This window comes from Hemicordylus capensis, chromosome 3, assembly GCF_027244095.1.
Source record: "Hemicordylus capensis ecotype Gifberg chromosome 3, rHemCap1.1.pri, whole genome shotgun sequence".
In the NCBI taxonomy this organism is placed as follows: Eukaryota; Metazoa; Chordata; class Lepidosauria; order Squamata; family Cordylidae; genus Hemicordylus; species Hemicordylus capensis.
The window spans coordinates 86188877-86205251 of record NC_069659.1 but is presented as its reverse complement, the minus strand read 5'-3'; the positions used below and the strand labels follow the sequence as shown (position 1 = coordinate 86205251).

Sequence of the window (16375 nt, the reverse complement as noted above, 5' to 3'; positions counted from 1 at the left end):
AGGGCAACGACGGTGGCCTCAGCCAAAATGGCGGAGGTGGCTGCAAGGGCGGCGGGCTCCCCAGTGGCGGCAGGCTCCCCAGCAGCCGCAGCAGTGATCAGCGCTGCAGACGCGGCGGGGGGTGCAATGGAGGTGGCTGTAGCCGCCTCTCTGCCAATCATCCTGCCTGGCAGGGGAGGGCAATTGGGGGGGAGTGGACCGGGAGGGGGGCTGAGGCCTCTCCCCAGGACAAGCCCAGTGTGGATGGGCATGGGGGGGTGAGGGAGAGAAGGGACCTGCTCCCCCCAGCCAGCCCGCCAACCACGTGTGTTCCCCGGTCTCCCAGCCGCCGCAGTGAATCGCTGCAGGCGGTCTGAACTAAAATCCTTTCACTCTGCCGCAGAGCAGGTAGAGTAGCCAGATTCCTCCCCTCAGCCTCGCTTTCCTTTTTCTTCCCTTTGGAAGAGTTCTTTTTCCTCTTTCCCTGACCATGTGGTTCAGGGGAAGAGGCATGGCGGCACCTCTTATGAGGTTTTTTCTTTTTTCCCCTTGGGTCTACAGAGATAGCCTGTAACCATCAAGAGTAGTACTCCCATTATCCCTGACTACTGACCACTATGGCTGGGGATAATGGAAGTTGTAGTCCAGCAACAGCTGAAGAGCCAAAGTTGTGCAGCCCTGATCTAAAGGGGGGGGGGGAATGTAATAACAGGATTTCTTCTAAATGACCCATTTTTCAACTAGAACAATTGAAAGTTATCCCATGAAAAATGAGAATTTTTCTAATTTTGGAGGTACACTTGCTCCTCAAACATTTACGCATCTGCCAACTTGGAGTGGGGTAGATGACATCGTCACAAATTATGCCAGTGGGGCATCCCTATTTGTCCTTACAGCTGTACCTAATTTGGTTCAAATGGGTTAGACGCTCCACAAGTTAGCCCACTTGCGCCTCAAATGTTTATGTGACTGCCATCTTGAACGGGGTGGACATAATCACAAACTACACCATTGAGGTGTTCTCATGTGCCCCTACAGCTGTAGCAAATTTGGTTCAAATTAGTTAGTTCACAAGTTAGCCCACTTGCACCTCAAATGTTTACATGTCTGCCATCTTGAACTGGGGTGGAAGACATCATCATGATCTATGCCATTAAGGTGTCACTATGTGTCCCTACAACTGTAACTGATTTGATTCATACTGGTCCAGGCATTGCGAAGTTGATGGTGAGGGAGACACACACAGACACACAAAATGCCAGATGATTTCATAAGCCTACTGGAAACTAGGCTGAAAAACAAGAAACAGATCTCTGCTCATTCAGAATCCACTCACTGCCAGCTTTAGGAATACTTCCGACGTTATATCCTATTGAAATTACTAGTGCTATACAAAACACCCTTACTAATAAATCCATGGAACAAACAATGCTTGTAAGCAGACATTACCCCTCAGGATCTACATGAAGACTGAAGCAGCAACTGTAGTAAGGGGGCCCATATTTATTAAAGGTGACCACATCAAATTAGAACCAAACATCCCGAATGTGTAGTATGTCAGACTGAGCCCTTAGGTGCCATACCAAGTTTATGAGCTCTTTGGGGACAGAGAAGTATTTTTTAAAAATATATTTTTCCATATAAACCACTTTGAAATCTTTTTAAAAGGCAGTATATTAAACAACATCAAATAATGGAAAGTATAACTATCATGCTGAATGTAAGCTGTTTATTCTTTGGCCTTTTATATCTCTCAGTGGAGAAAAGTAAGGGGCACAATTGGGTATCTACTGTTAATAAGGTTTTATACATTAATGTCCATGTATAAAGAATACTGTCTCATACTGCAAGTCTCTACAAAAACACAAGAGAGATCTTCTACCATGAAACACTGCTATCTATCATCAAGAAGAAAGTATCTCTCTTCTCTAATCTACTAAATAAAGACAACTGCATAAATTTGTAGAAAACAAGTGGCAAATACTTAATACAGTTGCCTTTGTCTAACCCAATGATACTTTATTTTATAGTGCACTTTTCCCCAATAGGTGGAAAGCATCAGTTTTGTTATTCAAATAAACTGCACACTTAGAAGTCCAGATAAATAAATTAGAATTGGCTTTTAAATGATAGTAGTAGGGAAAGCAGTCTTTATCTAACCCCACCCCAGCCACCTTGCCTTTTATGGATGAAATTATCTATTTCACATGCGTGCATGCAACAGAAAAAGAGTTGCTGATTCATTATGTTATGCTGACATGGCATGAAACAGCACTTTATTGAAACATACTTGCTTGCTGTAGCTTCAAGCATTTTACTGGTTTCTGTTACTCTTTTGAACACTCTCTAAAGTAACCAGAATGCTTGTGTGTTCAAATATTCAATGTATAAACATTTGATTAATATGGTGAGCTACTTCAATGAAAAAGCACTGCAGTTAATTATCTTATTTTCCCAGACATTAAACAAACCTGTTAGGCAAGTTTTCAGTTTAACAAATATATTTTTGTTACAGAACAGCCACTGTTTGCTTGAAAATATATTACAGATTTTGGAATACAGAAAATATTCAGATACATATCAAACCTAAGGTCAATACCTGTGCCTTCTCACAGTATTTTAAAATGCTATCCAGTTTGTTAAGAATAGCTTTCCATGTAGTAAGAAGTGTTACCTTAATGTGTTATACCTGGACTTCCAAAAAGCTTTTGACAAAGTTCCTCATCAAAGCCTCCTGAAGAAAGTTAGCAGTCATGGGATAAGGGGACAAGTACATTTGTGGATTGCTAACTGGTTGAAGAAACAGAGGGTAGGGATGAATGGAGAGTTTTCACAATGGAGGAAAGTAGGAAGTGGGGTTCCTCAGGGATCTGTACTGGGACCAGTGCTTTTTAATTTATTCATAAATGATCTAGAAGTAGGGGTAAGCAGCCAGGTGGCCAAATTTGCAGATGATACCAAACTCTTTCGGGTAGTGAAATCCAAAACGGATTGTGAGGATCTCTCCAAACTGGGTGAGTGGGTGACAAAATAGCAAATGTGGTTCAGTGTTGGCAAGTGTAAAGTGATGCACACTGGGATGAAAAACATCAACTTCAAGTATACATTGAAGGGATCTGAGCTGTTGGTGACTGACCAGGAGAGGGATCTTGGGGTCATGGTGGACAGCTTGTTGAAAGTGCAGCAGCTGTGAAAAAGGCCAATTCCATGCTAGGGATTATAAGGATGTTATAATAATAATAATTAGGTTATTATTATAATGAGATATTAGGATTAGGAAATAATAATAATAATAATAATAATAATACAAACAGACAAACATCTGCCACACAATACACCAGATATCATTGTAGTTGAGAAGAAAGAAAAACAAGTTAAAATAATCGACATAGCAATACCAGGGGATAGCAGAATAGAAGAAAAAGAAATCGAAAAAGTCACAAAATACCAAGATCTACAAATTGAAATTGAAAGGCTGTGGCAGAAAAAGACCAAAATAATCCCAGTGGTAATTGGCGCCCTGGGTGCAGTCCCAAAAGACCTTGAAGAGCACCTCAACACCATAGGGGCCACAGAAATCACCATCAGCCAATTACAAAAAGCAGCTTTACTGGGAACAGCCTATATACTGCGAAGATATCTATAACAACAACAACAAAAACATTGACAATAAAATTCAGCCATCCTAGGTCCTTGAGAAGGACTCGATGCCTGGATAAAACAAACCAGTCAATAACACCTGTCTGACTGTGTAAACAAGAGAATAATAGTAATATTAGATTTAAAATAAAACTGCTAATATTATAATGCCCTCATACAAAACTATGGTGCGGACACACTTGGAGTACTGCGTACAATTCTGGTCACCACATCTAAAGAAGGACATTGTAGAACTGGAAAAGGTGCAGAAGAGGGCAACCAAGATGATCGTGGCCTAGAGCACCTTTCTTATGAGGCAAGGCTACAGAACCGGGGGTTATTTAGTTTAGAAAAAAAGATGACTACGGGGAGACATGATAGAGGTCTAGAAAATCAAAATTGTGGTGTGGAGAAAGTGGATAGAGAGAAATTCTTCTCCCGCTCACATAACACTAGAACCAGGGGTCATCCCATGAAATTGATTGCCAGGAAATTTAGGACCAGCAAACAGAAGTATTTTTTTCACACAACGCATAATCAACTTGTGGAATTCTCTGCCACAAGCTGTGGTGACAGTCAACAACCTGGATGGCTTTAAGAGGGGTTTGGATAACCATGAAAGAGAGGTATATCAACGGCTACTAGTCAGAGGGCTATAGGCCACCTCCAGCCTCAAAGGCAGGATGCCTCAGTTGCAGGGGAGTAACAGCAGGAGAGAGGGCATGCCTTTAACTCCTGCCTGTAGGCTTCCAGCGGCATCTGGTGGGCCACTGTGTGAAACAATGTGTGGTTGATGGTCTAGATGGGCTTTGGGCCTGATCCCACAGGGCTGATCTTATGTATTCAAACCCACACATAAAGATCTGAAAATGGCAAAATGGAACTATATGAAATTTAAAAGGGCAATACATGCCCCTTCACAGATCTAAGGTGAAGCAAATATGCACCTTGAAAGAACGTTATACAATACAGTACGATATAGTAGTATATTAATAACACACCTTTCTTTTTGTGCTCTTTAACCATTTAGAATTTCCCTCAACGAACAAACTGATGAACAAATTTTGAAAAGATCCTACAAACAATTATCTGAGGAATGATGAGGACAGATAACATCCCAATATGCATCATACCAGAAGTTACTGGATGAAAGCAAACTACTAGATTCTCCCCCCAAAAGTACTTCCACAAAATATCTACACACTACAATGCTACTACAAAATATCACATTTATTCCCTCTATTTACCATTATCAATAGTTGTGTTAAAAGTGAAGTTTTTATAGTATTGTCATTGCCCCTGCAAACACTTGTGCAGGGGTGTAACTATAATAGGGCAAGGGGACAGTTGTCTGGGGGCCCACTGCATTGGGCCCCCCCGCCAAAGGCAAGTCACATGACTGACTCCCCCAGCTGCACACTCACCCAGGCTTCCTTCAGTTGTATTCATCCTCCGAAATTGATGTGAGTGTTAAGAGCTGGAGCTACCAGAACAGCATGTCTTTCTCTAGGACCATTAAATAACTTGCATCGTCTGCAATTTACAAAATCTTTAAAAAAATAATTTAGGATGATGTTCTATTTTGGCACATAGGAGATACACACACACACACACACACACACACACACACATAAATTTACTATGCTTTTTGTTACCACTATTCAGCCTCATTTAATATTTCTTTACTTCATGAGCTGAGCTTCAGTGAGGGGGGGGGGCATTTTAAAATCTTGTCTCTGGGCCCCCTCCAATCTTGCTATGCCCCTGCACTTGTGCCTTTTTAATGTAAAGATCTTTATAAGTTACATTAAGTCACTGCCATGTCTAAAACCATAATAAGGAGTTTATACATGCAACTACTTATAAACCCATGTAAGATGTTAGTTTGAACACATCTTCGAATATACGTAGCCATCTCCTTCACACATTATTGGTTATCTAATGATCATCCATAGGGCAGAAGTGGTGCAGTCTCCATTGCCTACCCATCCATGCTTTCCGTCACATGCTTGCAACATGTGACAGAGAGAGCCAGCGTGGTGTAGTGGTTAGAGTGCTGGACTAGGACCGGGGAGACCCGTGTTCAAATCCCCATTCAGCCATGAAACTAGCTGGGTGACTCTGGGCCAGTCACTTCTCTCTCAGCCTAACCTACTTCACAGGGTTGCTGTGAGGTATGTAGTACACCACTCTGGGCTCCTTGGAGGAAGAGCGGGATATAAAATGTAATATAATAACATGCTTACACAAATATGTTTGTATGCACATGCACACCTTTCCATATCATCAGGAACTTTGCAGAGGTACTGATCACATGGAGAGATGCTTATTATACATGTACAAGGGAATGCTTGTAGGCATGCTGCAGATATGCGAAAGAAAGTGTGTTGGTGGCTGGGGATCAAACATCACCATTGTGATGCTGCCCCAAATTTTGAGATTCATTCCATGTGTGGATGAAAAACTGAATGTGTAAAAACGGCTGTCTTTCTTAAAAACACACACACAAAAACCCACACATACAGAAACCTTTTCCATGTTATAGTATTTTAAAAGGAAGGTGCATTCTAGTCACTTAGAAACGAGACAATGCATTCTTAAAATCAGTGTTGACAGAACCATTCAGTTCATTTGACATCTCAATGCAGAGATGAAATTAAATTGAAGAACATTCATTACTAAATCAAATAATCTCATTCAGGGTGAAAAAATGCAAGTCAGACTTTTACATTAGGCAGTTCCAAAAGTACTCAGGGCAAATGACTGTTCTTGTGGAGTCTTAATCACTATCAATGACTTAAGGCTTTAGAAAAAAAATTCCTAAATAAATATAATAAACCTCTTCATTTGAAGCACTTGAAACTACTTATTTTATTTTATTTTTTGTTAAGTTACAACTCAACTTTTGTGGAGTTATTCTTAAACAATTTACCAACCTAAAACTACTTGCAGAATCAAGATCCTGCACTTATTCGTTAAAGTATTTTACATGAAAATACATTACACAAAAGATGTATTTACATGAAAGAGAGGCTGCAATCCAGCACTCTGGGCTTCTATTCTCAGAGCTACAAACCTGTACTTTTGTTTGCACCTAAATCCCTCTGAAATCTATAGAATTTACACACATGTAACTGAATACAGAATTGCAACGTAAGTTACCTAAACCTAAATTTGGAAGAGCGTCTCATTTATAAATGCCCTTTCCTACACAAACTTTATATTTGAGCCAGTGTGGTGTAGTGGTTAGAGTGCTGGACTAGGACCAGGGAGACTCGAGTTCAAATCCCCATTTAGCCATGATACTAGCTGGGTAACTCTGGGCCAGTCACTTCTCTCTCAGCCTAACCCAGTTCACATGGTTGTTATGAGGAGAAACCTAAGTATGTAGTACACCACTCTGGGCTCCTTGGAGGAAGAGTGGGATATAAATGTAAATAATAATAATAATAATAATAATACACCAGAATTTAAGCTTTATCTCCAGCACTTAAGTTTTTTCATATTTTTCAATTTCTTAAGCAAGTTTCGTGGAAATACAACACGGATTGAAATGCAGTGCAGTGAAAAAATTATAGCTTCTTCATTGCTTCATAATTTAATGAAACACCAGACTTTCTTTCTTGCAAAGTACCTGAGAAAACTGCCAAAGTTTGTCGGGTGGCATTGTTCTCCATGCTTTTACAATGGGAGAGTTATTCCATATTTTCTGGGGAATTAATCAATTTTTCCCAGACTTCCAATTTTTCTGGTAATCTGGATGAGGTCTGGAATTTACCAGTGATAAAAGAATGTCTCTATATTTTGTTTTCTGTTCTGGGAATTTCTATGCCATGTGCACAAAACGGTTCGGAGGCCATGTTGGAGGCCTCCAAACCGGTTTGGAAACGGACCAGTCCGGCGGTCCGGCACTGCGGGGGGGGTCCACCTTTAAGGGGGGGGTAGAACTTACCCCTCCAGCCGCTCTTCCCCCTCTGGCGCTGCGATTTAAATCCAAGTTTTCGGGGCGGCAGCGTTCCTCCCTGCCGCCCTGGCCCCCGTCGTTGCCTGGAAGCAGCTGTAAAGCAAACATGCATGCGTGTGTTGCGGCGCGCGTGCTGCGCGCCACGCTGCACGCATACGTGTTTGCTTTACAGCTGCTTCCGGGCAACGACGGGGGCCAGGGCAGCAGGGAGGAACGCCACCGCCCCGAAAACTTGGATTTAAATCGCAGCGCCAGAGGGGGAAGAGCGGCTGGAGGGGTAAGTTCTACCCCCCCTGCCCTTAAAGGTGGACCCCCCCCCCGTGCCGGTCCGGACCGATGCACATCTCTAGGAATTTCATGTCAGTGCACAAGGCCCAAGGATCTTTATGTATAGACAGATACAAGTAAACACCCAACTAAACTGACAATATCACAAAATATATCAAAAACTAAACAGCAACCTAATCCACCTATGCCTACCTCTGCTACAAAGTTTGCATGATCAGAAGAGTTTTCATCTACACCCAGAAGCTCACCTAAGGCCTGCCTAAAACCAGTGTTCTCTCTAATTTTTCTCATCTATGTGAGGAATGAATTTTGTTCTGGGTGGCAGTATCAAGGCAGTGTGTGTACAAGTATATTCAGACTGGAAACTTCCTGATTAAACTTGAGTGGGATCTAAAATTAACTGAGCAGACATCAAAAAAACATGTGAGCGCATGCACACCTTAGAGGGAACACTGCCTAAGACGAACTTAAGGTTTCATAATTTTATGTTTTTGATAGTTTTACTGAATTAGGATATTTGATATTTGCTTCTAAACCTCTTTATTTATCCTGGCACACAATGACTGACTCAACTCCATCCACTGGCACAAATTGTGGGAGCGGGGACAGATCATACATATAAAATGCATTTGGGCTACTTAAGTACTGAAGCAGAGCTGGATATTTCCATCACACTGCCAAAAAACAACAACAACAACAACAAAAACCATACAGAAGGAAGGATGAAGCAAGAGGGCCTTACTTATTATTTGCTTTATTTTGGCAATTTTAAAATGACCCTAAAAACCTTTGGGGAAATACTTTAATGATTTTATTTAACTCAAATTATACTCAAAAAAGTAAGTACATTTATGCTCAGTGGAACTTGCTCACAAGAAAGCATCCATGAGATTGCAGGCTCATTAAATTCACAAATTTTGGTTTACCCTTTGTGCTTTGCAGGAACTGTGCCCGTCTAAGATTTCCGCATTTATTAATAATAAGAACAGAGCAACATCTTCCTCTAGTCCAAGCAAAAGGGCCCAATCTTGCACAAATACTAACTTCATTATCTACAGAATTAATCTATCAGATCTGTTAGCTGATCCAGTTGGTCTGTCCTTGACTATTTCTCTACTCTCTTCAGTATCTATAACTTGCATTCATATTTCCATTCAACCACACTGTACTCATTCAATATGCCCCACTGTATTGGTGTTATTACAAACACTGCATGTTGAGAATCACCTTAGTTCTTATCTATACCCAATACATACTCAATTAATGGGAAATATTTACTTGGAAGCAGTTACTGCGAGTTTCTACTGTGTTTATGATAACACTTTTAAAAACAAACTAGACAATCTGCACAGATCATCTGTGCGCTCTTGGGGGCCGGCAGTTCTCCCTTCCCTTCTGCCCCACTCCCTTGCCCTCTCTCCCTCCCACCCTCTTGTCCTCCTTCCCTCCTCTCTCTTGCCCTCCATCCTTCTCCTGCCTCAACTCTGCGGCCGGGTCTGCCACCATCAGCTGTCTCTGCGGCTGGGTCCGCCACTGCCTGCCCCTGAGGCTGTGTTGGGCCAGGCCCGCCGCCTGCCTCCGTGGCCGTGTTGGACCGGGCCCACCACCACGGCAACCAATTCTCCTGTGGGTGCCTCAGCTAATCAGGCGCCTCCACTGCCCAGCCAATCAGCTGGGCTCCAGGACGCACATTCTAAGGCACACCCAGGAGAATTAATAATAGAGTGGACCCGCACAGAGCATCTGTGCGCTCTTTGGGGCTGGCTGTTCTCTCCTCCCTCCTGCCCCATTCTCTTATCCTCTCTCCCTCCCGCCCTACTCTCTTGCCCTCCCTCAACTCCGCGGCCATGCCTGCTGGCACGGCTGAGTGAGTCACCACTTGTCTCCACGGCCGGGCACGCGGCCACCTCTCTTCCTGGCCGGGCCCACCACCACCTGTCTCCGCGGCCAGGCTGAGCCCACCACCGCTTGCCTCTGCAGCCAGGCTGCGCCGGGCCTACCGCTGCTTGCTTCCGCAGCCCGCCCCACCGGCAACCGATCCTCCTGGGTGCACCCCAACCAATCAGGCACCGGGATGCACATTCTAAGGCACACCCAGGAGAATTAAATAGATAGATATATAGATGCTAAGCACGTTCACTCAGAAATCCAGCAGAGAGTAATGGCATTTCTTACTACCAAGTGTTCTTGGCTTTGGACAGATATGTCTGTACAAACCTCTGGTCATAGGACAGATTTGTCCTGCTAGTTCCAGATCTAGCAGCAACCATCACCAAGCCCAATCCTTTTGGCTCTCTGTGGCCATTGGGTCTTACTGCCAGTCCACAGCATACACCTGTTCACAAACAGGGAGACCACACTCGCGCACACATCCCAAGGCCCAGAAGCCACGAGGGCCCTTCTCACGAGAGGATTCTCTGCCCCGAGGAGTTTACATGGACGGGGGAGGCGGAATCACTCGTTCCCGATCCCAGGGAAGGCGCCGACCTGAGGCATGGCCCATAGCCAACAGTACGACCCCTCCGATAGAAAACTGCATGTAGAACTACACCTATACGGTCTCCCCGGACCCCTCTGCATTCCCACCACCTCTGCCAACACCCGCTCAGGTCCTCAAGAAAGAGAATCAGATGCTCGTGGGCGAGCACACACAGCCCGGGGGGGGGGGGGGGGCAACCGTCGCCCCTCGCCCCATGTAGACTCCGGAGACCCTCCAGAGAGGCTTGCGCTAACACGTGTTCCGCCACCTCTTTTCCTTGCCCCCTTGCGTTACCCTCCACCTGCCTAATTACCCCACTCCGCACGGAAGACTCTCCTTCGACTCACCAGGCTCCGCCTCGGCCACTGCTGCTTCTTCAGGGGAGCATCGCCCCTGCCCTCCCACCCTTTAATCAGGGGTAGCTTCACTGCGGCTTCTGCCCTCCCACCATTTAATCAGGGGTAGCTTCACCGCAGCTTCTTCAGGAGCTGAGTCGAATGACCACGGTCAGGTGACAACATTACAGACTTCTCCACCTGCCGCTCGCTCCCAAGTGACAGCTACTTTTTTCCTCCTCTCCCACAAGCGCAGAGCCTGCCCTCTGTCTCCTCCCCCCAAGCATGCATGCATCTGTTGGCTGGCTTAGATTACGCTTTTCAAGGAGCGGTAGTAAATATTTGGCTTTTTAGGACCCTGTGAACTGTGAAGAGCAGATCCCCGCGAGAAGCAACGCGGATATCACATAAATGCAATCTCACTTGTGGGCACCCGGGCCGAGAGTGCCACCACGGCCACGGGCGGGCGGTCCGAGAGTGCCGCCGTGGGCGGGCGGGCCGAGAGTGCCGCGCTGCGGTCGGGCGGGTGGCCAGGCCGAGAGTGCCGCCACCGCCGCCGGCGGGCGGTCGGGCCGAGAGTGCCGCCGCCACCATGGCCGGGCCGAGAGTGCCGCCGCGGCCTGGCCCGCCGCCTTGCTGCGGCCTGGCCCGCCACCTTGCTTCCGCAGCTGCCCAGCCAGGCAATTCTCCGGGGTGCACCTTACCCAATCAGGAGCCCCCGCAGCCCAGCCAATCAGCTGGGCTGCCGGGACGCACGTTCAAAAGGCACACCCAGGAGAATTAAATAGATAGATAGATAGATAGATAGATAGATAGATAGATAGATGCTAAGCACGTTCACTCAGAAATCCAGCAGAGAGTAATGGCATTTCTTACTACCAAGTGTTCTTGGCTTTGGACAGATGTGTCTGTACAAACCCTCTGGTCATACGACAGGCATACAGATTTGTCCTGCTAGTTCCAGATCTAGCAGCAACCATCACCAAGCCCAATCCTTTTGGCTCTCTGTGGCCATTGGGTCTTACTGCCAGTCCACAGCATACACCTGTTCCTAAACAGGGAGACCACACTCGCGCACACATCCCAAGGCCCAGAAGCCACGAGGGCCCTTCACACGAGAGGATTCTCTGCCCCGAGGAGTTTACATGGACTCGTTCCCGATCCCAGGGAAGGCGCCGACCTGAGGCATGGCCCATAGCCAACAGCACGACCCCTCCGATAGAAAACTGCGTGTAGAACTACACCTATACGGTCTCCCCGGACCCCTCCGCATTCCCTCCCACCTCTGCCAACGCCCGCTCAGGTCCTCGAGAAAGAGAATCAGACGCCTCGTGGGCGAGCACTCGCAGCCCAGGGGGGGGGGGCAACCGTCGACCCTCACCCCATGTAGACTCCGGAGACCCTCCAGAGAGCTTGCGCCTGCGCGCTAATGCGCGTTCCGCCACCTCTTTTCCTTGCCCTCTTGTGTTACCCTCCACCTCCCTAATTACCCCACTCCGCACGGAAGACTCTCCTTCGACTCACCCGGCTCCGCCTCGGCCACTGCTGCTTCTTCAGGGGAGCATCGCCCCTGCCCTCCCACCCTTTAATCAGGGGTAGCTTCACCGCAGCTTCTTCAGGCGCTGAGCCGAACGACCACGGTCAGGTGACAACATTACAGACTTCTCCACCCGCCGCTCTCCGATTGGACGCGGCTCCCAGCTGACAGCTACTTTTTTCCTCCTCTCCCGCAGGCGCAGAGCCTGCCCTCTGTCTCCTCCCCAAGCACGCATGCGTCTGTTGGCTGGCTTAGATTACGCTTTTCAAGGAGCGGTAGTAAATATTTGGCTTTTTAGGACCCTGTGAACTGGGAAGAGCAGATCCCCGCGAGAAGCAACGCGGATATCACATAAACGCAATCTCACTTGTTCCCGTGACTGCTACACTACCACGCCGCTGATTCCTTCCTTCGTTCGGTGGCTCCTCTCCCGCAGCTTTCTTGGAATTTCTGGCTTCCAGCACCTCACCTTCCCATAGATAAAGGTTTTTTAAAAATACATAGAGTCATACAGGATGACTACGGTAGTTGTAGTGCAGACCAGACAAGTGTTTATCAAAGCAGGAGAGCTGCCTTTAGGAAACTGAAGGAATCCTGAATTTTAATTTAACTGCGAGTAGACAGCATAAATTGTGCCCTGTTGAAATTAATAAGGTGTAGTTATGAGTAGGCATGCACAGGATTAGGCTAATGAAAAGGGGAAAGCGTGGGAGTTCGGGACAGCAGGGGATGACTAATCTCTCCAAGGCCAGAACTACAGTTTGTTTGTTTGTTTGTTTGTTTGAAACATTTGATACACTGCCCACTCAGAAGACTCTGGGTGTTGTACAAAAACATGAAAAAACAAGACAGCATTAAAATTACATTCTAAATAAAACTAAAGTAACTAACAGAGGGGGTGGGAAATAGATAAACTACAGGGTAAAAGCCTGGGGAGTTACAGTTACCATCCTTCTCCCTGAAAAGAATAGAGAGAGAGTCTAGCCATAGGGCAATCCTTGCAGAAAAAGAAAAGGCAATGGGGTGCTTTCTGTTCGTAGGCTCCCGCTCTTGTACCTTCTCACACACTCACTCACAAATACCCACCTATTTTTTCTTCGACCTCATCTCCACTTTTATTAATCTTTTCTGGTCCAGCCCTCCTCCCTACATAGATTTTCAGCCTAAGAGTAGAAGGTGTTCTATAAAACAAAAAAGAAGGGGGGCATATTCTAGGGAAACCTTCTAAGGTCGTGTTCAGACATACACTATAACCAGTGGTGGGGCCACCATTGTGCAAACGGGGTCAAACAGGGGCATAGCTAGCCCGCCGGTGGTCCGTGTGCAGCCATGGCGGGCTCCCCGATAACCCCACTCCCTGCGTCTGACATCAGATGCAGGGGATAGCCACGCCCCCACGTCTGACGTCAGATATGGGGGCGTGGTCTGGCTCCCAAACGGAGCCTTGAGGCTCTATTCGGGATCGCTGCAGCAGTCTAACTGCCGAAGGGGCCACACGGCCCCTTCGGCAGTTAGACGAAACCTGGTGCTGTGTTCACAGCGCAGCCCAGGAGCGGCTCTTCCCAGTCTTAGCACCAGTCTTAGCTCCTGAACGCAGCACCAGTCTTAGCTCCTGAATGGGCCACACAGCCCCTTCGGGAGCTACTTAGGCTGGCACTGCAAACGCAGCGCCAACCTTTGTTTAGCTCCCGAAGGGGCCGCGTGGCCCCCGCTCAGGAGCTAAACTACTGCCCCCGTGTCTGACGTCAGATGTGGGGGGGGTTGTCGGGGCCACTCTCGTGGCTCCTGATTGGCCACCGGCCCAGGTTCTTTGAACCCGTTGGCCCAATGGTGGCTCCACCCCTGGGGTCAAACAACCCAGGCTGCCACCTCTCAGAGGCCACACCTTGTGCCCCAGCCACACCACTGCATCTGACACCAGACGTGGGGTGGCTGTAGTTTAGCTCGCAAGTAGAGCTGCATGGCCCCATTTGCGGGGGGAAATGGTCAGCGCCACCAGAGTGACTCTCCCTGCCAGGGGGAGCCAGTCCAGCTGTGTTGCAAATGCAGCACTGTCCGAGTTTGCTCGTAAACGGGGCCACGTAGCCCTGATTGCGAGCTAAACTATTCCCCCTGTGTCTGATGTCAGATTCAGGGGGCGTGGCTAACCTTTGCCCCTGCATGTGATGTCTGATGTAGGGGACAGGGCTAGGAGGGCCATGGTGGCGGGCTGAACACTTGCTTCACAGGCTATAGTTAACCACAGCTAGCCCAACTGGAGTGAGGGACAGGGGAGCCCCCGCCCGGCCATGGCTCCACAGGCTGATCCCGCCCAGCTCAGTGTCCAGACTGGTGGCAAACGTCACCATGTCAGTGACTTAGCCGCCACCAGGCCTCCTAGTGCCGATGGCAATGTAACCCCTTCCTCTCCATGCTCCCAGCGATGCTGTCTCAATAAGCAAGCTTCCCCAGCGTGGCATGCGGGGGCTATAACTCTGCGGTGGAGAGACAGACATCTCCGGGGGGTCGGGGGTTTCTATTCACGGATGGGGGGCACCATTGCTTTTGAACATCCCCTACAGGGCAAGGCATGGCATAGCACCCTGGCTCACCTACCACTATTGGTGCCACCCGCCTATCTCCCCTGCAGGGCTGTTCTGTTAGATGTTAACTGGCGCCGTTATCAGCCACACATCCTACATCCAGGCTCCACTTGAAAGGGGTTTCCCATATTCCTTCTCTCATGGCTCCCTTCTGCCCCCATAGATCCCTCTCTGGCCAGCATACACCCCCCCCACCACCATAAGCGTCCATCGCCCTGCATGTGTGCCTATGTGCTGTGTGTAGGGTTGCAAGCTTCCCCAATCCAGGCAGCCTAATTTGCATATTATGCAAAATATGTTGCAATTAATTCTTGGTGTGAAAGTTGACTGATGCACTATGAAGTGTCTCCTCTCTGGCCACCACCAACAGTTGGGGAGTTATCTTTTACCTGACCATTTTCGGCAGCATTTAATACCTAGATACCTTAAATATCCCAACACTTTTCTAATACATCAGTTTAGTTTTTAACCTTAGCTATGTGCAGCACTGTCACAGATTCCCTCACTCACTGCAGACTGCCACCTCCCCCTCCCCCTCCCCATTTTCCAATACCTGCAGATGCTATTTATTAGTGGTGTGCACGGAACCACACCTCTGCGGTCCAGCGCTGGGGAGGGGGGATTACCCCTCCCACCGCTTTTCCCCCTCCAGCGCTCCCATTTTTTAAAGCATTTGGGGTGGCAGGGTACCTCCCTGCCGCCTCTTCGTTCCTTGGCAAAAGGCTTCAAAAGCCTGACTCTGCGTGCTCATGTCATGCGTGTGCGTCACGTCCATGCGTATGTCAGACGCCCGTGCGTATGTCAGACGTGTGCGCGTGTGACGTACGCAAGCACGCAACGCATGGACATGATGTGTGCGACGTGTGCACGCACAGTCAGGCTTTTGAAGCCTTTTGCAGAGGAACAGGGGAAGGGGCAGCAGGGAGGTACCCTGCCGCCCCAAATGCTTTTAAAAACGGGAGCACTGGAGGGGGAAAAGTGGTGCGAGGGGTAAGTACACCCTCCTCCGCCCTTAAAGGTCCATCTCCCACCCCCAGGCGTAGAATTGCCGAACCGGCCCCAGGTCTGGACGGGTCCAGAGGCCCTTAGAATGGGCTCCGGACCAGTCTGTGCACATCCCTACTATTTATTGGTGAAGATGCCCCAGCTTATGCTGAAGAACATGTATCTGGAGCTTTACATGCATACGCTATACATAGATTGTATGTGAACCTAAAGCATGAATATGGCTATATTTTCTCAAATGCTCATGTGGTAATGATGATGGTTTGTCTGTGCTCCCTTTGCAACTTGTAGAGGCATTACACTCCACATTTGCAAACTTACATCGCTTTTGCACCATTTTCATTGGCCAGCTTCTCTCCAACCTCCTTCACTCACACACACACACACACACACTGCAGGGAATTGTAATTCGAGGAAGGTTATGAGATGGGGCTTGTGCTGTTGTTTTTTAAAAAGAAAATCTTAAGTCCCTCTCACAGAACTACAGGTTCTTGGATGGACAGGAAAATCTATTTCCTTCTCTGAGGACTGGCAAAAGCCTTTTGGTTGAGCGACCTCTCCTGCTGA

The 16375-nt window shown here is 47.5% G+C and overlaps 1 protein-coding gene across 9 annotated transcripts in view; it reads right to left on the bottom strand.

Moving 5' to 3' along the window:
* BACH1 (BTB domain and CNC homolog 1) overlaps window positions 1–13330 on the bottom strand; it is a 37634-nt gene extending 24304 nt beyond the window's left edge. Inside the window, exon 1 of one of the 9 annotated variants that reach the window (XM_053309339.1) lies at window positions 13308–13330. The gene's annotated coding sequence lies outside the window, so the exon portion shown is untranslated. The other 8 variants (XM_053309336.1, XM_053309331.1, XM_053309341.1 and 5 more) reach the window with 8 other exon arrangements.
* Between the last annotated feature and the right edge of the window lie 3045 nt (window positions 13331–16375).